The sequence below is a fragment of the Chionomys nivalis genome, chromosome 1 (genome assembly GCF_950005125.1).
Source record: "Chionomys nivalis chromosome 1, mChiNiv1.1, whole genome shotgun sequence".
NCBI classification, from domain to species: Eukaryota; Metazoa; Chordata; class Mammalia; order Rodentia; family Cricetidae; genus Chionomys; species Chionomys nivalis.
The window spans coordinates 154,750,883-154,778,464 of record NC_080086.1 but is presented as its reverse complement, the minus strand read 5'-3'; the positions used below and the strand labels follow the sequence as shown (position 1 = coordinate 154,778,464).

The window sequence follows — 27,582 nt, the reverse complement described above, 5'->3', positions numbered from 1 at the left end:
AAAGGGGAGGAAAGTGTCATCAAAAGTATGGAAAACAGAATAGAGTCTAATGGGGAGATAAAGGGGAAATTGAAATAACAAGATTTAAATAGGGAGGAGGATGAGAAATAAGGGTAAGGGAAGGACTATGGGGAGGGACAATTAACACTGATCTTATAAAACTATATAGAAACCAACTACTTCAGAAGCTTCCTAAAATATATGCCTATAGGAGAGGGATTTAAATGCCAGTAAATAAAACATCCAGAGCCAGGAATGGGTTATATATTGTTGAATTGGTGGCCAAAAGGGTCTCATGGAATCCCTCGGCAAAAAACTATACAAGCTATTCCCAAGACTATTGGTTGTTCTTCCAAAGGTGGTAGTAAGACCTTATTGTTGAGGACACTGTCTCTTTAAAATACTTTCATTAATACTTGGAGAATTTCATTCAGTGTATTCTGATCATATCCACCCTCAACTCCTTAACTCCTCTTTCCAGACGCATCCTACATCTGCGCCCCCAGACTTGTGTCCTCCAATTTGCTCTATCCCATGGGTGTGGAGCTGTCCACTGGAATACTGTTGGCATACCACAAGCCACATCCTTAAAGAAAATGTTTTTTTCTCCCTCATAAGCCATCAATTGCTTAAGACCCAGCCCTTTGAGATTGGCTTTACAGGTGGGTGAGTGGAATGAGCTGAATGAAGGCTTCCATGCATTGGTGCTTCCGTCACAGCTGTGAACTAGGACAGGAGGGCGCTGGCATGAGGAGGTGGCAGACAGGAGTGCAGTTGGCACAGGGCTGGGACTCACAGGAGAAAGCAGATGAGAACAGAGTACTAGGAAGTACACATGTCAGGGAGTGACCATACAGGTTCAGAGATGTTTATTAGATATACATAAGCAGATGGGGGCACAGCTCAGGGGTAGAGCATTTGACTGCAGATCAAGAGGTCCCTGGTTCAAGTCCGGGTGCCCCCTTCCCAGGTGTCTCTTTTAGATACAAGAAACCAAATCTGAAGTATTGGTTAAAACAGAGTTGACAAATATACTATGTTCCCCTGTGCTCTGTGTTCTGCTCAGGACTGAACCCTGTCTCTTCTCTGGGAGAAGCTAGTACAGGACTCTCAGTGAGACCCATCCAGGTCACACTCATGTTGTGGCACACGCTGGCCTCCAAGGCTCTGTATGACTCAGTCAGTGCAGGACATCAACACAGAGGAGTCCTATGAAGTTAAGGAGCAGGACTGTTCTTTTGGCAACTTTTCAGAGTCAAGCCCTTGGAATGTCCCTCCAGAGCCCGCAGAAAGGGTGCTTCTTACATGCTATCCCCCCACCCCAGCCTATGCATTGACTCCTGCTTCTTCTGAGTAAAGACTTAGATCCATGAATTTGTCTCCTATTTAGAATAAGACTCTGAGGAAAAGGAAAATGACTGGCATCTCTTTGTATCCTCAATATGGCTAAAAGTGAATAGAATATTAGAAGTTTCATGAATGTTTGCTGAATGAATAAATGATGGCATAACATAAAGATCACGCTTCTGATATCTTGGAGGACAGATAAAGTTCTCTCTGGGAAAAATGTTTGGGCCATTGAAGATGCTTGTCTTGGCCACCTAAGGAAACTAAATGTGAACTTAAGAAAACACCACGGTTAAGGGCCAAACCTGATGTCTTTAGCACACCTGAGAGAGGGTGCACTGAAATGGGCTGGGAAAGGTTAGAGAGGAGAAGGTGGAGGCAGACTTAAACAGAAAAATCTTGCCACATCAAGATCATTAGGAATAACAAGTAGATCATGAATATATAAGAAGGCTGGGTGTGGTTCCAAGGATGAAGAGGTGCTAATGACAGGCTGCTTTACCTATAAGCGGGGGTATAGCTCAGGGGTAGAGCATTTGACTGCAGATCAAGAGGTCCCTGGTTCAAATCCAGGTGCCCCCTTCCTTAAATATGGTTTTGGTAATTAACCTACCAGATTCACCTTGGTGAGACCCTCGGTGTAGCTAGGAGGTCTACACGAGTTGAAGTTTCTTGAATAAAGTCTAGAGCCTCCCTCTTTGGGCTCCATAATACACAGTAATTTGATGTCTTATGTGAGGATGACGTAGCCTCACATAAGAGAACTCTCATCCAAGGACCCAAAATCTCACATCTCTAATCTATCCACTTCCCCCATTAGAACAATGATCAGAAACTGAAAATTATGGAAGCACAAAATAAAAGAAAATTTATCCTAAAGGAAGATATGGGCTTGCATCAGATTTTTGCAAATACTCGGCACAGTAGATGAAAATTGAAATCAGTATCAAATATAAAATAAATCTAAGACCAAAGGGAAGATGTTAAAAACCTAAGCAACAAGGAGCAGGCAATAAACACAGGACAAGAAACCATCATGTTAAGTAACCTTTCCACAGCAGTTCTTGGTACTAGAAGACAATAAGAAACACATTTGGGAGCTCCAGGACACCTCTTAAAAACAAGCCAAAAGGTATTCTGGACATTGAACTGTATGCTTTATTTGGTAATCTATTGCTTCTCAGATGATCATAGATTATAGAGATTTGTCTACCAAAAAAAAGAGAGACAAGACTGAAGGGCGGGAGGCTGGAGAGACAGCACTTGCTTGAGAGCACACGTTGCTCTTGCAGAAGATCCAGGTGTGATTGGCAGCTCACAATGGTCTCTAACTCCAGCTCCAGGATGATGGTTGACATGCTCTCCTGGGTTCCTTGGGAACCAGGCAGCCATGCATTGTACAGACATGCAGGAAAAACACAATACACATAATATTAAAAAGGAACAATGACTGAAGGACTTGTTGGTGCTGCACAGTGGGGAGAGTGGGACAACCTGACCCACTGACTTTGCCTCAGGATTCCCGGGCAGCCTCTGACTCAGGACATGCCTCCACAATACCAGGTTTACAGAGCAACTAACTGAGAACTTCTGACATAGACACAGATCATTAACCATCGTTGGGACTCTCATTTATGATTGATATCCAATGTCCCCAAAAGACACTGACAGGGTCCGAGGCAGGGCAGTGTTATAGACGGCAAGTAAGCAGAACACTAAAGAGAGATGGTAGGCTTACAAATGAATGGAAACAGCAGTAGTAAACATCTGAATTTGAACTCAAACCTGAGTCTACAGTCAAACATTCTACTTGTGGGTTATACCTCCATGGCTTGAAAGAATTTCCCTGGTGTTTCACCTTTTTGCCATGCCTTGCATCCCATAATATACTGTTGCTTTTATTACAGCAGACCCATAACCAGCTGATGCTATGGGACAATAGTTTGTACCCTGTCAATTGTATTTTAATAAAACACTGATTGGTCAGAAGCTAGGCAGGAAGTAGAGGCAGGGCAATGAGAATTCTGGGAAGAGGGAAGCTTAGTCCGCAGTCGTGACCCAGCCACAGAAGAAGCAAGATGTGACTGCCTCGCCTAATAAGGACCAGACAGGACAGAAACCTCCAGTCAACAAATGGCGCCCCACGTGGACAATTGCATCCACATAAAGCCTGAGAGAGCTTGGGAAGTAATTCTAGACAGAAAAAAATAGAGTAAAGCATGGCTTATTGATAGCAGCACTTTCTCAGGTGAGCTCTGCTTGCTAGAGGCAAGTGTTCTCATTTAAGAGAGGCTTCCTGACTCAGCTTTAGCTGCAAAATCCTGAAGCTCTTTTAAGAGATCCTGCCACGAAACACTTAAATGGTGTTGATGAAAAGCTGACAGCATGCTTTTTAGTAGTGGCAGGGACCTTGAAACGCCATAGAGTTGTGGCAATAAACATGGCTCTGGCCGGTACCTCCGCCACAAGGCTGGAATCTCAGCCATCAAAGCCATGACTGTAATCCTACCCATATTGCTTAGCAAATTAAGGACTAATGTGGTCAGAAAAATAGAGAGCTATATACTAAAGATAGATTTCAAAGATGAAAATAAAAACCTCTAAATGGTTTACTGTGTGTTTAAAAATATGTGCAGGCTTGGGGGGGGGTGGAGTATAAAGTCCTTAAAAGAAAAAAGAAAAAGAGAGAGTGGTTGGGTGTGGTGGCACACACCTTTAATCCCAACACTTGGGAAGCAGAGGTAGATGGACCTCGGTGAGTTCAGGATATGGTGACACACACCCTTAATCCCAGCACTTGGGAGGCAGAGGCAGGCAGATCTCTGTGAGTTCAAGGACAGCCTGATCTACAGAGTGAGTTCCATCACAAAGATATACAGAGAAACCCTGTCTCAAAAAGTCAAAAATTAAAAAATAAAAATAAAAGTGATAGAGTTTAAAATAAAGCCACATAAATATGGAAAACACACAGAGAATCTGGATACTGTATGTTATTATGTTCTCTTTGAGTTGTTTGAATGCTGAGGAAGGAGCAACAGCTGCTTAAAGAAATAATTTAGAATTATGATCAAGGTAGGTATTTTGAAAATACCTTGACTTCAAAATTGAAGTCAAAAGGTATGCTACTTTGGAGAAGAGGTTTTGTTTTTGTTTCCACAGGAAATGAGAGGCTGTGGATTTATTCTGGGGTACAAAAAATCATGTTTGATCAAGGAAGACCACCTGAGAAATCTTCAGTAGGAATAGATGGCCCAGATGTCAGAGTTCTACATCCAGAACAGATTCAAAACTACTGCCTGAGATGATCAAGCCTCACAAGATACCTACTCCAGTCATGACTTGATCATAATTCTAATTTTTTTAGGACCCCATGAGATTACCAGCGCTCCCAACTAGCAGGAAGTAACCTGGAAAACTATGCCCACATTCCCGAAAAATGGACTATGGATATTTTCCTTTGTTTAGAATGTTGGTTACAAGTTTGTTATGGATAATAGTCAGGAGAAAAGCTAAAGAAAGGATATTAGATTCAGAGTTTTTTATTTTTAAAAAAGGGGGGAAGTGTTTTGGGACTATGGTTTGTACCCTGTGAATTGTATTTTAATAAAATGCTTATTGGTCAGTAGCCAGGCAGGAAGTAGAGGCAGGGCAATGAAAATTCTGGGAAGAGAAAAGGCTTAGTCCGCAGTTTTGACCGAGACACAGAAGAAGCAAGATGTGACTGCCTTGCTGAATAAGGACCAGACAGGACAGAAATCTCCAGAAAACAAGCTGACTCAGACAATGAGTTTCCTTCTCTATCCACAAAGGCCCCTCATTTATCTCAAGGGTTCTTCTCAACTGTGAACCACAATCTGAATTCCTATAATAAGACAGAGACTCTGCCTTCTCTTCGGCAAGTACCTGATGAGTGTGGGGTACAGGGGTGGAGATCATGGTTTGTCAACAGAGCTTCCAAAGAAACGTTTGAGGTTCAAATAATTTCATTCCATTTTTCAAAAGCCATGATCACAGTGTAACTCAGCAGTGTATTTTTGGAGGTGCTGGGCTTCAGTGGGACAGTCTTCCTTCTTCTGGGATGCTCGCTTCCATCTACAGAATTGACTAGGTAGCACTTGAATCAAATCCATCTTCACAAGGGGTATGCAAGCCACACAGACAAGGATGTATGTAACTGGAAGACACCCAGTTCTCTTCCTGCCTTGGACTGATGTAGTTGAGGCCTCCTGCCATGGAGAGGAATCAGCTTCATTTTCCAACAGCAAAGTGCTATCTGCCATTGCCTCTGAATTCTCTTCATGACCAGTCAGTTCTCATGGGAAGTCCACTCCTCCCATAGACTCTGTGGCAAAAACAGCCTGTCAGAAATGGCTCACACAGTCATTGCTTTACTCTGAAATAGCCTCCCAGCTCTGTAAGTTCAAGTATAGATTTTTATGCCTGTGGGTCTTCACGACAACCATTGTACCCTATCTTTCCAGCAGTGAGCATCCTGCAGGCCCTGTACTTTTTAATCAAACAAGATAAATGTTCCAGCGACATCCTAATACTGCTCAACTTACAAAAGGAGCAAATCACCTTCCTATTCAGAGAGCACTTCTCTGCTGGCATCCCTTCAGCAGAGGGCATTAGTGACTTAGTGACTGAAAAAGTTCAGAAAACCTCTGCTGACGTCCTGCACCTACTATGAGTCTTTACCTCCAGGTAGTGTCTGTCCATGCTAGCACAGCCTTAGATTCTGACCTCCCGCTACCCATCATAGCCTGACAGCACATCCTTAAATTCAGAATGCAGTTCTTCACCTGATGGGCAGCTCTGGACCACACTGAGACCATTGCTCAGTAAGAGCAGATACTAGAGGGAGATTTGTTCAAGCCTCATTTCTGCTGCTCTGATAAAATGCTGAGGAAAGAGGCAAAGGATGGGAAGAAAGGGTTTGTGTTAGCTCACAATTTCAGATACGGTCACTTATTTCAGCGAGGTCAAGGCAGCAGGAACTTTACACACTTAGTCACATCACATCTACCCTTAACAGCAGAGAAAATGAATGCACGCATGCTCATTAGTGCTGAGCTCACTCTCTGCACTCACACTGTCCAGGATCCCTGCCTAGGGAACAGTGCTGTGTCCTCATGCATCAATTGACTTAATCATCAAGACAATCCCCTACTGACAGGAACACAGGCCAACCTGATCTGGACACTGTATCCTTCATGGAGACTTCATTTCCAAGGTGATTCTACAGTGTGTCAAACTGACAATTAAAACTAAGTATCCAGTTAGATGAGGATGAGAGAAAGAATACAGATGGGGAAAACAAGAAGGTAGAGAGGACTCAGCACAGGTCAGAGGTCAGCTGTGTACTTGTGCTTTGGGGGTTCCAGCCTTTGGGCCCGTGGCTGATTTATAATGTGGCTGAGAATGGAACCCACAGAAGTAAATGAATGGAGCATAGAAGCTCTGATTCCAGAAACCTCAGCTAATGAAGACTTTCTAATCTCATAGGCATCCTGACTTAGATGAATGCAATAAGTCAGCAACCAGATTCCAACATAAATAAGGGGGCACCTGGATTTGAACCAGGGACCTCTTGATCTGCAGTCAAATGCTCTACCCCTGAGCTATACCCCCACTGGTACCAGTGTGCCCAGTTAATACATTTCATCTGTGTGGTGATAAATTCTGACTATAAAGTTAAATTACAGATCTTCTCAGACCTATTTTCCAGAAGCAGCCAGACCTGACTGGTGAGATTCCTTCCTCAGCTCTGCAGCTTTCCAGACCCATCCTTGATGAGCATCATCAGTCAAGGAACTTAGAGGAGCAGTCTACAGACCTGAGCCCATTTCACCCTGCTCTCCTGGGTTAGCTACTCAGCTGGCCAACTGCCTTCAACCTGGGCCCCATCACCCTCTCCTTCTTCCTTGAAGACAGAGTGGGCTGTCACTCAAGGTTCTCACAGGCCCCAGCTGGCACTGGAGCAGCAACACTGCAGGGTCCCTCTCTCCCGGGTACAGCAGCTGAGCCATATTTTAGTCTGTGAGGATGAAGCAAGAGAGCAGGAGGCTCTGGAAATGAAAAAAGCTCACATGGGTAACATCCACACTCCACAGAAAGTCAAGTTCTGGGATTTATTTTCCTTAGTTCTGAACACATGTTCACCAGACAGTCATAGAGGGAGAAAATTTATGTTTGGCCTCCTTTCTGGTCCCTGGACACCAGCTATCTGTATGGCTGCTGTACCTGGAAAATTCAGAAGAATTTTCCAACATAGTCCTTGTCTTCTCTTTAAGACCCCAACAGAACCAGAGAAACCAGATATATGCAGGAAGAGAGGAGTCATAATAAGAATGCAGGGGGTGCAATTGAGCTCGTAGGAATAGACGGGAGGTTGCCATCCATCCACATGATCTGTAGCTCCTAGCTCTGCTGAAGACCATTAAGTGGAATAAATGGAAGAAAAACAGTATTGAGTGATAACTTTTGGGTATAAACTAAAGAATTAATTCATGGTAGTGATCACCTAGATTTGAACTAGGGACTTCTTGATCTGCAGTCAAATGTTCTACCCCTGAGTTATGGTGGTATATTATATGTGTTTTAATAAATAAAGCTTGCCTGAAGATCAGAGGGCAAAGCAGCCACACTAGTCAACCATATGGGCCAGGGAGTGGTGGCACACACCTTTAATCCCAGGACTCAGGAGACAGAGGCAAAAAGAGTTCTGTGAGTTCTAGGCTACCTTGGACTATACAAGATCAATCCAGAAACAGATCCAGGTAGTGGTGGTTCACATCTTTAATCCCAGTGTTTGGGAATGACACATTTTTAATCCCAGCACTAAGGAGGTGGAGACAGGAGCGATATGCCTTGGCAGAGAGAGGAATATAAGGGGAAAGAGACAGGAACTCAGTGGAGTGTGGGGTCTGAGGATTTCTGCAGACAGGATCTAGTCCTTTCAGTCTCAAGGTTTGGTAGGGACAAAAGGTCTCTCTAGGTGTTAGCTATTTTGTTTTCCTGATCTTCAGCTTGAACTCCAATATCTGTCTCTGGGTTTCTATTATTCATGCTACCTCCTGATTATGCCCCCTCCTTGTCAGAGATGTTTAATAAGTGTCTTTCACCTTCATAGTCACACCCAACATTCCTACAACTTATTTGTATCACAAGATTTGCCAAGACCAGCATTACTGCCTCCACTAACTCATCCCCAGACATCCCCAGTGTTTCCAACTCTGACCCCTGTTGCCATGACATAACACACACACACACACACACCTCAGCTGTGGAAACAGCACAGCTGGAAACATGAGGACATGAGCTTATCAAGAAAACCATCTTTTTATATATACTTTCTGTTTCTCAGAAAATTCCATCTGGCTGTATGTCCTGGTCTGTTTCTAAGATGGCTCCATTCTGGCTGCATGTCCTGGTCTGTTTCAAAGATGGCTCCATTCTGGCTGCATATCCTGGTCTGTTTCTAAGACGGTTCCATCTGGCTGCATGTCCTGGTCTGTGTGCTCCTAAACAAAATCACTATTGTGTGGCTTGACTAACTCAATTCAGTCTTGAAATCAGCAACTGACTGACTTTGTAAATAAGAATTATTTATCTCCTCATGTACCTCCTGCTAGGCTCGTTTTTAAAATGTATTTCTACCTCAACTTTTTTTTGAATTGTCTTTAATGTTTCTATCATGATGATTAGGTAATAGGATTCATGGATTATCCAGATGGCATTAAGTAGGGCTAAGGTTTTGAGTAGAACCTTTGCTTTCCTGGAAGCTAGCGACAACCTTATATTTTAAACACCCTCATAGATACACTTATGTGTTTCAATGGTGTCTCCAAATTTAGTGAAGCTGACGATCACTGCACCCTCTGTGAACTGGACGCTACAGCCCTGGTTCCTACAGTCACGTGTTTCTCTCCTAGCACACAGCAGTTTTAGTCAGTCCCCGAAGCCTTAACAACTTCAGCACTGCACAAAGTCCAGAGCATCTCCTGAGAATCAAGGTACTCTTTCAACCACAAGTCATTGAAAAATAAGAAAATGAAGTTATATACTTCCAGTATGCAATATTACTGTTCTATTGCTGTGAAGACACACCATGACCAAGGTAATTTATAAAAGAAAGCATTTAACTGGAAGCCCATGGTACCAGAGGATTGGCTAGTCCATGGCCATCATGGTGAAAAGCACGGCAGCAGGCAGGCAGGTATGACTGGAGCATAAGGCAGAGAAAGAGGGAGAGCTGACTGGGAAGGGTGTGGGCTTTTGAAACCTCAAGCCCACCCCCAGTGACACACCTCCTCCAACAAGGCCACACCAACTAGTCCTACCAACTGTGGACCAAGCATTCAAATATACGAGCCTGTGGGGGCCATTCTCACTCAAACCACCACATACAACAGACAGTACAAACATTCCTGTTCCAAAAGGGAGGAATGGGGGTGCAGCAAAGAAATACTGGACCAAAGTAAGACAGCAACTCAACAGGGAAACACCTTCCACTCCAGGCCTGGTATCAGGCTCATGATGGACACCTGTACTCCAACACTCTTGGGCAGCATTACAGTCCCAAGCTCTGCTCCCTGAAGCATATATAAGCTCTGCCTTGGTCGGCTCCAGTCTCTGCCTGCAGAAAGTCTGGAGATGGGATCAGGGACTCTGTACAAGAATCAGATCATTCTGGAACCAGGCACATGTAGAAACACTTGTTTTAGTCTGCACTTCTATGTTGTATTCCTGAAGGAAAAGACCATGACAGGCAGCCTGCCTAAGTCACATGATGCTTAGTAACATGATCATGTTCTAGAACCACATTTCTGGTTCTGGAACATTCCACTGATCTAGCTCAATGGATGATTAGACTAGTGTCCTTCCTGCCTAGTGTGTCTCTATCACCTAGTGTTCTCTCCTATCACCTGCTATTAGTGCCCATTGACCTGGACAATGGCATGAGGCAACCTGAAGAAGTACTGTCTGTATATAGGGTGCTAAAAGCAAACCTCACAGGGGGTACATACTTGAACTAGGGACCTCTTGATCCATAGTCAGGTTCTCAACCCCTAAGCTATACCATCAGTCCTGCTAAGGCTGTCTAATAAACACCATCTTATCTGCATTCTAACACCATTTGTCCGGTGAACGGACTTTATGTAAATCCTGAGAAAGTTTTGATGCTAAATAAATTTTATCTCACAGCAGATTATTACCTTTTTGTCCTTTTCTTCCATATAGCCCTCATCCTCATACTGGTACCCAGAGAGTATCTCTACAAAATCTTTCCAGCTCATTTTTCTTAGTGCCATTTCGAGGCATCTAATTGAAAAACTTTTGCTAAGATCTGGGATGCCTCTTTTCTCCACTCTCCCTCTTGCTCTTTCCCTCCATCCCTTCCTCTGCATCTTCAGTAAGCTTCACTGGCAGATCCAAAGGCTGATTAAGTCAAGACCTCTGCACACAACTTGGCACAGAATTTTCTTCCCTCCCAACCTCCACCACATTCTTTGGGAGCTTTGTTGGCCACCTTCTCCTCTCTACTCTTTCTAATTCTCCCACAAGTTATGTCTTAGATTGGGGCAGGATCTTAACTGAGCTCAGGAATAAATAGAAAAGTCACTCTCTAATAATTGCTTGACTTAGAATCACAGCATGAGCACACCAGATGGTCAGCCCAGGTGGAGCAGCAAATACCAGAAGTTTCTCTTCGGCTGGACAAGTCCTGACTCAAAAGACAAGAATATGCACCCGGATTGTGTGTGCATACACACCCCACAGCAGACATCCTGGCATTGAGTACATCAGGGCTTTCAGGGCCCAGATGGAGTTTCAGCCTTCTTGACTTTCTTACAGCATAGCATGGAAGATAATGGTGAGTTCTGAACACCAGAAAGCGAACACTAGAGGGAACATCCAAGTACATGGTGTCCAGCTAGAGTCTCAAGATGCCCCAGCCACAAACAGCCAGTCCAAAGGCTGATTAAGTCAAGATCTCTGCACACATACAAGCTTCTTCATTCTAGTGTAAATAATAGTCCACCCCCTCATCACTGTTCCTGTCCACTAAAGCTCCCATTTCCTCCTTATCCACCCAGTATTCATCATCATAACCCCATCTTCATGCCCCCTCCATCAGCCAATCTCTGTGTTTGCTCTCTTTATTTGCTCTGCAGCTACTCCTGAATATAACTGGAGAAAAAGACAGTAAATGTCACTTCTGACACCTGCCATTGAGCTGCAGACAGAGAGAGTGGAGCGCGAGAGAGATTGGGCCTGGTGGACTTATTTAAACCTCAAAACCCATCCCCAGTGACACACTTTCTCCAACAAGGCCACACCCACTCCAACAAGGCCACAGCTCCCAATCCTTCTCAAATAATGCTACTCCCTGATGACTAAGCATTAAATATATAAGACTGTGTGTGTCATTCTTATTCAAACTACAACAACCTCTCAGGCTCATCTAGACTAGACTTCCTAAAATAAGTCTCAGGGTCACTCAGGAGACTATCTGGGTCATAGCAATTGTGACTGACTGTGATGTGGGCTCTTTCTATAAGCTATGTATTTGTTCTGCTGTGGAAAGGTCCAGAAGAATTGGAATAAATGAGAGAAAATCAGAAATGAATATGAGCAACAGTTTCTAAGAGGAAAAACAAAAAGACTTAGCAGGGAGCACCCGGACTTGAACCGGGGACCTTACTGGTTAGAAGCTAGATGCTCTAAAGCCAGACGCTCTACCCCCTGAGCTATACCCTCTGCTCTATGATAAGGGTCTACTAATTATCTTTTATATTCACACATATAGCATTTCGACAATATGCTGGAAGTTTTGATTTATCTCTAGAGAGTTCTAAGACCAGCACTGGTTCCTCTTACACTCAACCTAGAGGCTCCTTCTCCAGTCCTCAGCTCTGCCCTGCTCACACATCTTGCATAGCCTTTCCCCTTTCTTCAGGCTGTGGGAGCAGCACACACACAGACACACAGACACACACACACACACACACAATACTTGAGAGGCTCTAGCATTCACATACCATGCTTCCTCATGTTGTACATATACCACAAAGACTCGGGGAAGGAGCATGCCTAACTTACCTGAGATACCAGAAGTACCCACATCTGAACACATCTCTCCAGCCCAAGGATCCTAAGGGTGGTGGCAAAAGAAGGCTGTGGACTTCCCAGGTCTTGTCTGGACAATGAAGGAGTTCTGAAACCCATCATCAGGAAACATAGAATGAGGGCCACAAAGGGCCTCTATGGAGACAGCCCTATGTGACTTTTATCCCCTCTACATGAATGTGTCCACTTTTGTATATATTTACACATATATCAAAGTATCACTTATTTCAAAGTATCTTTTACAGTTATTTTTCAGAGTCAAATATTGTTCTAAAGCTTGGCATAAAAACCTGCCGATGCTTTGCATAGTCCTCTTGTCGCCCACAGGCAGCCACTTTCCATAGTTTTGGTTGTTTCTTCTGGTACTTTAGCATCTTTAGGATTAGGTATAGGTAGGTGGAAAGTAATCAAGTTTAGAAATCATTACCACTCTTTTGTAGACAAGCATGTCACTTTTAAATACATCTATACCTCCACTCTGAGTTCAATCCTCTGTGTTACTGCAGTGAAGAGCTAACGGTGAGTATAAATGCCATGATACATAGGGCTAGGAATTTGTGTTGAACGCTTTGCTTTTCCTGAGGGTAGTAACAATCTTCTTTATTTTTTTTAATTGAGTGAAATTTCATTTATTTATTTATTTATTTATTTATTTAATTCTTTGTGTCTTTCGCATCTTGCATCCTGGTCTCACTTATCTCCCTTACCAGTCCAAACTAAACAAAATAAAATTTAAGACAAAAAGAAGAAAGAAAAAAAGAAAAGAAAAAAGGAAGAAGGGGAACATGAGGGAATGTGGTGGCTGAGTTAGGAGAGGGACAGAGAGAGAGAGCAAGGAAAGAGGTATCTTGATAGAGGGATCCATTATGGGGTTAGGAAAAGAAACCTGGTGCCAGGGAAATTCCCAGGAATCCACAAAGATGACCCCAGCTAAGACTCCTAGCAAGAGTGGAGAGGGTACCTGAACTGACCTCCTGTAATCAGATAGGTGGCTATCCTAATTGTCATCATAGAACCTTCATCCGGTAGCTGATGGAAGTAGATGCAGAGATCCTGGGTCAAGCTCCTGGAGTCCAGTCGCAGAGAGGGAGGAAGGATCACATGAGCAATGGGGGTCTAGATCATGATGGGGAAGCCCACAGAGACAGCTGACCGAGCTTGTGGGAGCTCATGGACTCTGAACTGACAACTGGGGAGCCTGTGTGGGACCGAACTAGGCCCTCTGAATGTGGGTGACAGCTGTGTGGCTTGGTCTATTTGTGGGGCCCCTGGCAGTGGGACCAGGATTTATCCCTGGAATGATTTTTTTTGGAGGCCATCTTGCTTCAGCCTTGATGAAGTGGAGAGGGACTTGGTTCTGCCTCAATTTGATATGCCAGGCTTTGTTGACTCCCCATGGGAGGCCTTACCCTCTCTGAGGAGTGGATAGGGTGGGGGGGATCGGGAGGAGGGGAGGGAGGGGAAACTGTGGTTGGTATGTAAAATGAATAAAAATTTTAAAATAAAAAGTACTCAAAAAATTAATTTTTTTTTAAAAGGGGAAAATTCTGTCGTGGAAACTGCAGTGTGACACAGTGAGTCATGTAGCAAATCTCTTTATTCATATATTTCATGTGCAGGTGTTTATGGAAAAGAATCATTGGTCCAGTTCTAGGCTCCTGGTCTCTACTGCACCATCAACGCCGGGCCCTCACTGGGACTCTTACTGGACATGCTGTTGCTGCTCTGCGTCATGGAGATCCTGCAGCCCTGGGTCTGCAGAACCGACTCCCCCACTGTGCTCCAGCAGGTCACAGATGGGGTGGATGCTGGGGTGGGCTAACCCATAACCCTGGTTCTGGGCCTGGGTACTTACAGGGTTAGTCAGACCACCCCAGGCCTGCGTGTGGGTCTCCTTGTCCTGCTTAGAGTACCAAGCCCTGGGCAGGACCACGCTTCCTCGTCACAAAGAGATCATAACAGTACCCAACTGCCAGGCATCAGACAGGGCTCCTGGTTGGTGTGGAGGTGTTGCTGGAGAGCAAGTCAGAAAGCCCAGGCTGTGATCCGCTGAGTTCTGCCAGCCCCAGTCAAATGACATGGGGCGAAGGTGTTGCTCTTGTATCGGTATTTTTCACAAAATTGGTTTCTCTATAAAACATCTTTCAGAACAAATTTCTACATGTGGGCCATCAGATAGTGAATATTATCTGATCAAGAACCCAGTCCTTCACCCTCACCAGGGCACTCTTTGTTTCCACTCTCTCCTGTGTGAATCCTCACTTTTCTACATTCCTATTCCTGAATGGCTCTCTCTGTCTCTGTCTCTGTCTCTTTCTGGGCCTCTATCTGTGTGTGTGTGTGTGTGTGTGTGTGTGTGTGTGTGCATGCGTGCGTGCATGCGTGTGTGTGTGTGTGATGTGTGCACTGAAAGTGGAAGGGACCTAAGGAAACACCTGAGTTTTCTCCCGTCCTCTGCACACATCACCTGAGACAGAGAGAGGAAGGAGAGACTATGTTGAAATGATGAGTGAGCACAGGTGAACAGGTGTGAAGAGGACAGCCACTGATCAGGAGGAACGTGATGAGCTCTGACAGCTTCAGTCCTAAGGCACTGTTAATATTTCTGGAACCATCGTAAGGATACAGAAGCCCTATGCTGGAGCCCAAGCAGCTGAACCCCTAAGCAACGACATTAGGGAAAGCTGGCATGTTTCAGCCATGGATTCAGGAAGAGACTAAGCAATGTCACTGTATTTAGGCATCATCCTTCTGTACTCTGAATTCTCTCCCTGTATTAGTACTTTTCACTTCATTATAACAAACTACCTGACAAAAGCCAAGTTAAGGAAGGAACGAAGGTTTTATTTGGGCTCACAGTCTAAGGGGGCACAGTCCATTATGCTGGGGAAGGCAAAGCAGAGGGAACATGGGGAAGCTGACACATTTTCTCCACAAACAGGAAGTGAAGCGAGAGATGCATGTTAATGCTCAGCTCACTGTGGTGCTACCCACATTCAGGATCTGACACCCTCTTCTGACCAACTGGGCACTAGGCACACATGTGGTACACATACATACATGCAGGCAAAATGCTCACAAAATAAAAGAAATAAATATTTTTAAAACCTTATATCTTCGTTTAGCTGGTTACTAAGTAACTTCTCTATACAAATGTGTTGTGCTTTGTAAGAAACTGGTATATGCAAATGGGTGGACTTAGGTTTGTTCATCTGAGTGCCACGGAAGTCCATGGGGAAATGCATTGTGCTGTTTTCTTAAAGTGCAATGCAGAAATGCGCCTACCCACCATCAACTCGGTAATGGAGTGGAAGGCAAGTCACATACGCTCTGACATGCATAGCTGCAGGGTATTCCAAATGGAAATAACCAAAACAGTTGCTTACAGAAAAAAAGAACCTAAGTCAAGAAAAACGTTTTAAAAAATGAGACTATCTCTTCTTTAAAAAGACATAGGGTACAACACAAAATAAGACCTTTTATGTCTTGAAAAAACCTGATAGGAAGAAAGAATCCAGGCCACTTCAAATTGAAGAACAGAAAACCAGTTTCACCTACTTCCCAGCAGGATTACTGGAGAGACAGAAGAATCAAGAAAACCAATGACAGCTGAGAAGTTTACTCTGGAGTGGTCTGATTATCCGCGTTGCAAGTATAAGCATATACAGATACTGTTGGCCTAAGCAAAGGTTGAGAACATGGGTGATGGGTGCCGTAGGCTGAGGAGGCTCCCAGGAAGCTCTGCAGTGCTGTTTCCCACCTCTGTGGTGCAGAGACCCACCAGGAAGCTTTTATGGTGTATGGGCCCTGCCCAGGATATTCTGGTTTAATTGGTATGGGTGAGGCCTGGGAAAGGAAGCTTTTATATACTCTTGCAGGGTTCCTGTTGTATATTTGGGGTTCAAAACCACCACAATAAAGCCTCATGTACTGGGTCTGGGAAACATGTATCTTTATATCCGCTAAGGAAGAAGAACTTGAATTCCAGCATCTGTTTCAGTGGTTGGAACTAGTGGCAGGGCTGTGAAGACTGCTCACTGGGGAAAGTGCCCTGCCCTGTGAGCACTAACAGCTAAGCTCAAATCTCCAGCCCCCGTGCAAAAAGCGTAGAGAGGTATAGTGTCCCTGTTATCCCAGAACTGGGAGACAGGCACAGGAGGACAAGACGGAGAGAGAAAGGATCTTGGAGAACTGGGAGGCAGCTTGCTGGCCGCCCAGTCTAGTGGAGGTGCAAGGAAGGACAAGGAGGGGTTGTCAGTACAGCCAACCAGTAAACTCCAGATGCAGTAAGAAACCATCTCTCAAAAAAACAAAAAACAAAAAACAAAAAAACCAAGTAGATGCCCATCCCTGACACACAAAAGCAAATGTAAGAGTTAGGGGGCACCTAGATTTGAACCAGGGACCTCTTGATCTGCAGTCAAATGCTCTACCCCTGAGCTATACCCCCATCTACTCACATGGAGTTTAATTAACATATTTTACTTCTAGAATCACACCCATATCAGTTATAACCTATTTACTGACATTACAGGATGGAGATCTCAGCAGCACCAAACCTGAGTCAAAGGAAACCTATCTTCTGCTGTGGACTAAAAGACAACTACCCTGGAAGTTCTACAGTTGTGTCCTCTCCACAAAACCCTAGGACTAGCTAGTGCCTAGAGAAGCTTAGACCTGTCTCCTAGAATCGTCCTTAGCATCAAAGCCAGAGCCCACCATAATGGTGACCTACAAACAGAAACTATAGATCAAAATGTCTTTTCTGTCACAAAGTCAAAGCCTGACCCACCTGGGCCAATACAGAGTTCACAGCACTTCCTACACAACTACAGACTAGGATGTATGAAGGCCTCTCCAATTTCCTCTTCGGCTAAAATAGGTAAATATGATGGACAATGAGTTCCTCAAAGAAATATTTAAATGCAGATTTGGAATTTCTGAGTCTGAAAGCAAAGATAGCAGCATAGATACAGACCAGGAAATGCTGCCAGCAATGGATCCCATCTAATCAGATCTGGCATCCAGTAACAATGCCCTACCTCATCTAGAAAAATATATACTTCCCTTAGTACCTTCTACCTCCTCAGCCAACCAAGGGCATGTGCCCCCCCCCATCTTTTCCTCTTAAGGAGCTTTCTTCTTCTACCCACAGGCCTCTCCCTTGGACTCCTACCACCTTCTCATGAGGTGGCCCAGAAGCTTCTCTTCTGCCTACCCAGCCTGAAAGATGGAGGGAAGCTGCCTTCTACATGGAGTTCTGTGGGGCCATTGAAATTCTCTAGCTCTTTCCCATCAGCAACAGGACACACTGCCAATCTCTGTGGCCAGGAATTGAGGACTGAGCAGTAGAAGGCTCCGGGTCCAGCACAGCAGCATTGTGAGAAGTGTTTCCCAGGTTACAGGTGGGAGCAGTCAGTAAAGTGACAGCCTGTGTCGCACCTGGAAGGAGGAAGAGCTGAGATCTTAAGGAGGGATGAGAGAAAGCCCAGGAGAAAGAAAACCAACCATGGGACCTGAAGCTGCCCGATGCATTCAGGGCCTGTGTTTGCAATTTTTTTTAAGTTGAAACCTGTGCAATGCTCCAGGCTCCTGACTTTTTTGGAATAAAAGAAACATTTTTAAAATTTATATTATTTTATGTATAGGAATGTTTTGGCTGTATATGTGTGTGCACTGTGTGTGTGCGTGTGCGTGTGTGTGTGCGTGTGTGTGTGCGTGTGCGCGCGCGCGTGTGTGTGTGCGTGTGTGTGCGTGTGTGTGTGTGCGTGTGTGTGTGCGCGTGTGAACAATTAAAGAAAAAGAGGCCATAATTTGAGAGAGAACAAGGTACAAAGGAGGTGTTGGAAGAAGGAAAAGAGAGAAATGACGTAATTCTATTATAATTTCAAAAATTAAAAATTATTTTAAAATCACCTCAGTAACCTACTTCTTCCAGCTAGGCCCCACTTCTTGAAGTTTCTACAGCCTCCCAACATAGATCCACTAGCTGGGGGTTAGGGGTGGGAGGGACCAAGTCTTCAACATACTAATTCACCTTTGGGGACATTTTACATTCAAAGGATTCTTTTTCATATTTTTTCACTAAAAAAAATTACTTTTCATTTTACATACCAAACCCAGTTAGTTACCCCTCCTTTCCCATCTCCCAATCCCTCCCTCCCTGCTCCAACCCCCATCCACTCCTCAGAGGGGGTAAGGCCTTCCTTGGGGAGTCAACAAGGTCTGGGATACCAAATTGAGGCAGGACCAAGCCACCGCACCTGTATCAAGGCTGAGCAAGGCATCCCACCGTAGGGAGCGGGCTCCAAACACCAGTTCATGCGCCCGGGACAGACAGGTCCTGGTGCTGCTGCCAGGACCCCGCTCAAGATCAAGTCACGTAATTACTGTCACCCACATCAGAGGGTCTAGTTTGGTCCCATGCAGGTTCCCCAGCTGTCAGCCCACAGTTCGTGTGTGCGCTCCACCAGCTCGAGTCAGCTGTCTCTGTGGTTTTCCCCATCATGCTCTTGACCCCCCCTGTTCATATGATCTCTCCTCCTCTCTTCAGCTGAACTCCAGCACTTGGCTGTGAGTCACTGTATCTGCTTCCATCAGTTACTGGATGTAAGTTTGATGATTACAATTAGGGAAGTCACTAATCTGATTACAGTGGAAGACCAGTTCAAGCACCCTCTCCACTATTGTTAGGAGTCTTAGCACAGTCATCCTTGTGGATTCCTGGGAATTTCCCTAGCACCTGGTTTTTCCATAACCCCATAATGGCTCCCCCATCAAGATATCTCTTTCATTGCTCCCCATCTCTGTGCCTCCCCCAACTCAGTTATCTCAAGCCCTCATGTTCTCATCCCCCATTCCCTCCTTCTACTCCCCTTCCCAGTTTACCCAGGAGATTATTTAACTTAACAATTTTCCTTCCTGGGGCCCTTTATGTGTGTCCCTCTTAGGGTCTCCTATTTTTCCTAGAGTCTCTGGATTGTAGCCTGGTTCTCCTTTGCTTTGTATCTAATATACACCAATGATTGACAAAATACCATGCTTTCTTTCTGGGTCTGGGTTACCTCACTCAGGATTTTTTTTTTCTAGTTTCATCCATTACCTGCAAATTTCAAGATGTCATTGTTTTTTATCACTGAGTAGTGCTCCATTGTGTAAATGCACCACATTTTCTTTATCCATTCTTCAGTTGATGGGCATCGAGATTGTTTCTAGGCTCTGGCTATTACAAATAATGCTGTTATAAACACAGCTGAGCAAATGTCCTTGCCGTATGATTGTGTATCCTTTGGGTATATGCCCAAAAGCGGTATTGCTGGGTCTTGAGGTAGACTGATTCCCAATTTTCTAAGAAACCGCCGTACTGATTTCCAAAGTGGCTGTACAAGTTTGCACTCCCACCAGTAATGGAGGAGTGTTAGAAATGATTCTTTCTAATGGGTCTAGCCTCAGCCTGTGAATCTGCCCATCTTTATGAGAACTCCACACTTCCTTCCTTTCTCTAAAATGAGCTTTGAGCTCTAGTTCAATACGTTCTTCTATATTTTATCCAAGACCATCCTTATTTTTGGCTACTGTACTTAAGTGTTTTAGGAACTATTTGTGCAATTAAACACATACAAGTACAAACACACTTCCAGTATTTTTTTTCTTGCATTGGCGTTTTAGACAATAGGGAGAACCTATATAATTCTGATAACCAGGTTCCCAACCCACAGTCATCTGTCTTCTCAGAATTTTGGTTCATCAGTTACTTTTCAGAGTTTTGCAGAAATTTTTGTGTAATTTTTGCTCATTTTTGGTTAGGAAGGATGACAGTTAATCACATAAATTTGACTAGATTTTAAATCACCATGGAAACTGACCTGTTGGTATTCATGAAGATGATTTCAGAAAAGTTTACACTGGCGAGGGAAGAACGAACCTAAAGGTGGGGTGCACTAACCCACAAACTGTAGTCCAGGACTAAGTAGAAGAGAGAAGGGAGCAGCATCCATTTCCTCTGCTTCCTGACTGCAGAAGTAACTTAGCCAGTCATTTATGCTTCTGTCACTAAGCCTCCCTCACCAAGACAGATTGTATCCCTTTTAAAACTGCGAGACAAAATGCATCCTTCCTTGAGTTGTATTTGCCAGGTATTTTCACAACAATAAGGAAATTAACGATGCAGAAAGTTGACATTTTATGTTATCCTAAACGGAATTTCCCCCTTTTCCAGTTTCTTGTTGGTACACTGAAATATAATTATTGATCTAATAATTTCAACTTTAAATTCAGAAACATTGCTGAACAGCTAATAATCCTAATTTGTGTGCCTCTGACATCTTTTTAAGTTCTACACATATGATCATATTGAAATGACTTAGGTAACACTATTATGTTCTGACTCCATTTTGTGTCTGCTTATATACTTTTCAGCTCTCTACACCCCCAACATCCATGTCTTCCCTGACAACACATTTGGGATTTCCAAGATCCTGACTATGGTCCAGATGTAATAGCCAAAATAATGTTTATAAAACCAAGCATAAGCTAAAATAATTTAAAAGAATATAAGTCAAAATTAATTGTCATGTTGTGTTTGCAATAACTGCTGTGTTCTGCCAAAACAAATGTTGCAATAACTCTGCCTGCAACTCTAAAATGGATGTAATTATAGGTTTTACCTTTAAAAATGCTGTATCCCTGAGCTTTGGCACCAAGAGGCTGAGGCTCTAGGATACTCTCAATTGTCAGTCAAAAATAAAGGATGGATTCTAATTTGTACTTGTATACGTGGTGGTCTGCAAATTTCTCACCCATACTATAATAATTTCGTCTTCAAAAAAGATATTGTTCTCCCCTTAAAGCCATATATTTTGTTCATTTTTTATTATCTCTTTCCTCCCTGGCTAAGACCTTCATTTATCAAAGATCAGATGTAGCTACAATGAATAATTTTATCTTGTTTTGAGTTTCAGTGGATTTATTTTATGTTCATAGAGATTCCTCGGAGCACACTAAAGAGATAAAATGCTTGCCCTAATCCACCAAAGCCACTCTGGAACCATGAACATGTATTCACTTTTCCCAAAGCTTTCTTCGTCTGTGTTAATGGTATGTGGTTCTTCTCCTTTAATCTGGTCTCCTGGTCTGGGTCGTCTCAGAAATAGATCTTGTCAGTTTGTGAGATGAATGCAGAAGCCGCCTTTCTGGAGTGGGTGGCTCACAGACTCAGACACCACTTTAAAATCAGCACTATTCTCCAGAAGTGTAAGGCGTCCTTTCCTTCTGAAATGTTGACAGGACAGGGCTGCAACTCTGTGTGCGTGGGGTCTGCTGCCTGTGCCGCTGGAGCCCTTTTCTGGTCTGCCTGATCTGTCTTTCAAAGACAGTGGTGTGCTGGAGGCACTCACTATCACTGTCTCAGCCTATCCAACTCTTTACGCCCAGTAGTTAGTTTTATGAAACTGGGTGTATCAGCATCAGGTGTATGTATTTGTATCATTATATCTATGTGGTGGATTATTTATTTTCTTTTTTTTTTAAATATTTATTTATTTATTATGTATACAATATTCTGTCTGTGTGTATGCCTGCAGGCCAGAAGAGGGCGCCAGACCTCTTTACAGATGGTTGTGAGCCACCATGTGGTTGCTGGGAATTGAACTCAGGACCTTTGGAAGAGCAGGCAATGCTCTTAACCGCTGAGCCATCTCTCCAGCCCTATTTATTTTCTTAATATACAGTGCTTCTTTGTCGCTTTCAACTATTTTAGCTTAAATATATTCTAGGTGCTTTCAGCTACCACTTGGTATATTATCTTCTATCCTTTCACTTTGAATCTGCATGGGTCTTTGCCAGTGAGGTGTGTTTCTTGCAGGAAAAAAAAAACCCAGTTGGCTCTGGTTTTTTCAATCCAGTCAGCTAGTCTGCATTTTCTTTAAACAGAAGAGTTAAGATCATTCACATTTAGGATTGCCACTGAGTATTTGAGTCCTGAAATTTCGTTGTATTTTTTTCCTGGTTGATGCAAGCACTGTTTGCTCATTTGTTTACCCCTTGTTCAGTGTAGGAGCTTCCTGGTTTACTGAATACAACGTGTTTGATGCCTTTCTAATTCCTGTTTCCAATCATTCTTCTCACCTAATTTCTCTCCTGAGCTTTAATGTTTGTCACCTATTTCTTCCTCACTTCTGTGTAGAATTCTTCCATAGCAGAGGTTTATTGGTCATGAATTGCTTTATTTTGTGCTTATCTTGGAAGGTTTTCTCCCCCTGTCCTTCTATTTCTTAGCAGTTTTGTATTCTTATGTTTTAGATTTGTCTGTCAGGAACAAAAATATTTAGTTGGCTAAACTAACTTTTTCTTTCTCTGATGGGGATTCTACAAAAAAAAAAAAAAAAAAAAAAGGCCAGGCCTTCCACCACGTCCACCCAGTAGGCATGGAGTTTAAATCCACGTGGGTGCCAAGTGATGAACGAACCAAGAGATGAACGGACATTTGAAAGAAATACCACACTAGCTCAGAAATAAGAAACAGGTAGTTATTTATTTAGGGGTAAAATCACAAATCAGAATTCTCTGCTTGAACGGTGGATATAGATCGAATCCAGCAATCCAACAATCTGAACAAGCAGCCCATGAAAAGGAGGGAAAAAGGGCCGGATGCAGGCTCTGCATCCAGGTATATAGTATAAGAGGCCACGCCCCAGCAGGCGGGTAACCACAAGCTGCAAGCCTTCCTACAGCAGTCGTCCATAAGCACTCACTCAGTTTTGACCCTGACCTGCATCCTTATTTCATACCACACTCCTTCACTATGGCCCACCCAAAACCAGAAACTCTGTCACCCCCAAACCAGGAGCTCTGCCACCCCACAACAACCTCCTGTCTTCAGAAGCACTTTTTATTAGTTGTGTGGGGTTTATTTCCTTAGAGGTCAATTCCTTCTCCAGTTCCTGGAGATAACATCTTGTAATCTCCTTCTTCCTAAAGAGTAAAATCAAAAATATGTAAAGAGCCTGGGATGTGGACCCTGGGTTCAGGCTGCGGGGTAAAGGACAGTGTGGTTCTGGGTGAGATGCTCCATTTTTCTGGTTGTTGAAGTCTCCACTAATGTGGAGGTATGCTCTCTCCCTGCTGGGGCCTCGCCCAAGTCTGATGAGATGAGAACCTGACAGGAGCAGTCTGCAGGACCAGAGGCCATGTCACCTTACTAGGAGGGGAGAATCAGCTTTTTAGAGCTGTGATTAGAGGTCACCACAAATTGGGTGACTAAAAAGAAATTTATTCTTTCATAGCTCTGGAAGCTAACAGTTTGGAATCAAGTCATCTCCCGGTAGCTGCTGGCATCTTTGGCTCACGTCCCCTTTGGGTAAATGCACCACTCCCATCTCCGTCTCTATTCCCACAACCTTTCTTCCTGATTCCGTCTCCCCTCGTCTTTCTACATAGACACCCACCTTATTGAGTTAGAACAACTTGATTATGACTGAGTGACTAATTCTAACTAGATCACATTCACCAAGAACAGAGTTTTAATATACATGGATTCAAGACACAACTCAACCCACACTTAAAGCCTCCATGAGTTACTGGAGTCTTAGATGTGCTGCCAAGAGTTAAAAGTGCCAATTAGGATGTGTTTAATACACTGGGATTACAATTTAGGGCAGCATTTAGCTGCCAGTCAAGAGGTCCTTGGTTCAAAGTCACATCTACCTTGTTTACTTACTGGTTTTCTGTTGTTGTTGCTTTGTTTTGTTTTGTTCCACAAAAAGAGACCATAAAAGTAACAATCAATTCAGTGTATAAAAGTGAATATCATCTCTGATTAACAGGCAGACATGAAATTAAACTGTAAAGTTACCATGGAAAGCTATTTCTCCCAAAGGCAAGGCTCCAGAATGTCAAAACAAGCCCCTTCTTTGAGAAACTACTGTCCTCCAAAGTCAGACTACCAGAACTTCAATGCTTTGCCTGTAAAAATGCAACAATCCATTTAAAACTCATAGCTTAAAGCAAATCAAACTTATCTTCTTATAGACCCGGAGCACTGATGTTCAAAATTTGTGTCACTGGACCAAAATCAAGAGTGCAAACAGGTTGAAGCTCCTTCTTGAGGCGCCAAGGAAAAGAAGTATCCTTTTTTCTGGAGGACTCGGGTCGCTTTGGCACAGAGCACACCTGTTCCACCCACAAGCAAAGCTTCAGGCAAGAGGTTTTTACGTGCAGCACTCCATGTGGAGTCTAGATTTATAGTGAACAAGGATACAAAAGCCCAGACCCTGGTGAGCACATACCTGAAGTGGATTAGTGTGTGGGCTGGCAGTGTCACTTCCCCCGGTCCCCAGGCAGACCCCTGGAGTAAGCCCAGCCTACTCTCAGCTCTCAGACTCCCTGGTCACAAGGTCAGACACCAGCCAGGTGCTACCTGCAGACGCAGGACTGGCACGTTACCAGTGCCTTCCTGCTAGTACTGACCTCCCTCACTGGAATGCTCCCCTTTCCCACTAGACCTATTCTCTGAGTTTGTTTCTGGTACCCTGATGCACCCTAAAATTAGAAGCCACTAGTTTAGAACACATTTCAGAGCATTTAGCAAGGTCCCTACTTAAATCACGGCACTTTGGGCCAACACTAGGTGCCACTATGAGATGCCCATGCTGGACTCTTCTTACGTTGCACTTCTTACTTCTTCCTTCAGAGTGTAGATGGCAGGTCTAGATCTGGGGTTCTTCCAAGGGGTTTCCCGACTGCCATCAGAATCTTATTCCTAATATCAAGTGATGTCTGTAGCAAGCTCCCTGGATGATTTCTGGGACATAAAATCTGTAGACTGTTCCCAGAGGAGCGATTCAGCACCTGTTCCAATCCTCAAGGTCCCCATCAGCCAATTCTGAGGTCCTTGAGTTGTAGAGGATGTTCCTACCCTCTCAAATCTGTGTTCCAGTCCCCCCAGTCCCAGTGCCTTAAGAGTGTATAAATCTATCTGCATAGCTCTTGGTATGGTCTTTGCACTGAGGCAAGGGAACAATTTAAGATGGTTGAGTAAAGGGTCCTAAACCCAGTGATGAAGAATGAACTCAGTTCCTAATGCTGTGTGTGCCTGAGAAGCATGTTAATTTTGACATTCTGTTGCCAGATGCCTGCTATGAAGGGCACAGAGGACAGAGTACTGTCTCTTTTTTTTTTTAATTCCAGAGTTGTTTTAAAATAAGTTTCCTCATGGTTGTTTATTATTATTATTATTATTATTATTTTATTGCTTCTACTGAGCTCTATATTTTTCTCCGTTTCCCTCCCTTCCTCTCCCCTCCCCTTCTACCCTCTCCCATGGTCCCCATGCTGACGACTGACTCTTTAGACCCTCTCAGTCATCAGTGCCAGTGCCAGTGCCAGTCTTGTCCCAAAAAGCTCAAGATTGGGAAGAGAACCCATTGTTTGTTTTATATTGTAGAGGTAAATTTGTAGTCAGGCAAGTTTGGTGGCTCCTGAGAGTCACAGTTGAATGAATACCCATAGCAATATTTTATAGACATGATGAGCATGGTTACACAGGTATAGGCACTATTTAGATCCGAGTCATCATTAGGGGGTATAGCTCAGGGGTAGAGTATTTGACTGCAGATCAAGAGGTCCCTGGTTCAAATCCAGGTACCCCCTACTTTTCTGTTATTATCATTATTTTTATTACTAAGACTAAGGTGCTAAAAACTCATTCTTTATTCTAATCCTAAAGCTTAGGGTACTGCACTTCCTAAAATCTCAGAGAAAATTCAGAGTGATTTAAAACTGTGTCATCGAGTGCCACAGACCCAGAACTGCAAGTCCCTCCTACCCAAGCTTCAAATTTCACTTACCAAATTTAATTATTTTTTCTTTTTCCTTTTAAAGTGTGCATCTCTCTCTCCTCTCTCTATCCCTTTCTCTCTCATTCTCTCTCTCTCTCTCTCTCTCTCTCTCTCTCTCTCTCTCTCTCTCTCTCTCTCTGTGTGTGTGTGTGTGTGTGTGTCTGTGTGTGTGTGTGTGTGTGTGTGTGTATGTGTCTGTGTGTATGTGTGTATCTATGGGGGGCAGGCGTGCTGGGCAAGAATGTATATGTTAAGGCTATAGGACAACTCAGATATTGTTTCTCAGGTATCATTCACTTTTTTGTTGTTGTTTTTAACAGGATTTCTTACTGGCCTGGAACTCACCAAGTAGGCTAGGCTGGCTAGCCAGTGAGCCCCAGGAATCAGCTTGCCTCTGTCTCCCCAGTACTGGCATTATAGTACATGCCACCATGCCTGTCTTTGCCATGTGGGTTCTGGGGATCAAACTATCCTTGCACAGCCTCAGGGACTTGATCTATCTGGAGGGTCCGGTGAATGAAGAAAAGACAATTAAAACTCATAGCTTAAAGCAAATCAAACTTATCTTCTTATAGACCCGGAGGACTGATATTCAAAATTTATGTCACTGGACCAAAATCAAGAATGTGAACAGGTTGAAGCTCCTTCTTGAGGCTCCAAGGAAAAGAAGTATCCTTTTTTTCTGGAGGACTTGGGTCGTTTTGGCACAGAGCACACCTGTTCCACCCACAAGCAAAGCTTCAGGCAAGAGGTTGTTACATCTCTTAGTTACTTTTCTTTCCTTCCTTCTTTTCTTTCTTTTTGTTTTGTTTTTGTTGTTGTTGTTTTTCGAGACAGGGTTTCTCTGTGTAACAGTCCTGGCTGTCCTGGAGCTCACTCTGTAGAGCAAGCAGGCCTTGAACTCACAGAAATCTGCCTGCCTCGAGCGCTGGGATTAAAGGCGCATGTCACCATCACCAAGTTTAGTTACTTTTCTATTGCTGCAATTAAATAGCATGGCCGAGGTAACCTATAACAGAAAGCATTTAATTTGGCTACTCTAACCTTGTAAAGGGTTAGAGTCTATGACAGCAAAGTGAAGAAATAGCTGAGAACTCACCATGGATTCACAGCTTTGAAGCAGAGAGATGTAACAAACCTGTTTCAGCCAGTTCCCAAATAATGACACGGAGACTTATTAATTATGAAACCTCAGCCTACAGCTTAGGCTTGTTCCTAGCCAGCTCTTATAATTTCAATTAAGCCATTCATATTAAACTACATTCTA

The 27,582-nt window shown here is 43.7% G+C and overlaps 5 non-coding genes across 5 annotated transcripts; 3 read left to right on the top strand and 2 right to left on the bottom strand.

Annotated features, from left to right (window-relative positions):
- Positions 1–892: 892 nt before the first annotated feature.
- Positions 893–964, top strand: Trnac-gca (transfer RNA cysteine (anticodon GCA)). Its single transcript has one exon. It is a non-coding gene; the product is annotated as a tRNA-Cys (tRNA).
- Positions 965–1,857: 893 nt separating this feature from the next.
- Trnac-gca (transfer RNA cysteine (anticodon GCA)) lies at positions 1,858–1,929 on the top strand. The gene has a single exon. It is a non-coding gene; the product is annotated as a tRNA-Cys (tRNA).
- Positions 1,930–6,906: 4,977 nt separating this feature from the next.
- Positions 6,907–6,978, bottom strand: Trnac-gca (transfer RNA cysteine (anticodon GCA)). The gene has a single exon. It is a non-coding gene; the product is annotated as a tRNA-Cys (tRNA).
- Positions 6,979–16,858: 9,880 nt separating this feature from the next.
- Trnac-gca (transfer RNA cysteine (anticodon GCA)) lies at positions 16,859–16,930 on the bottom strand. Its single transcript has one exon. It is a non-coding gene; the product is annotated as a tRNA-Cys (tRNA).
- Positions 16,931–26,055: 9,125 nt separating this feature from the next.
- Positions 26,056–26,127, top strand: Trnac-gca (transfer RNA cysteine (anticodon GCA)). The gene has a single exon. It is a non-coding gene; the product is annotated as a tRNA-Cys (tRNA).
- Positions 26,128–27,582: the final 1,455 nt, after the last annotated feature.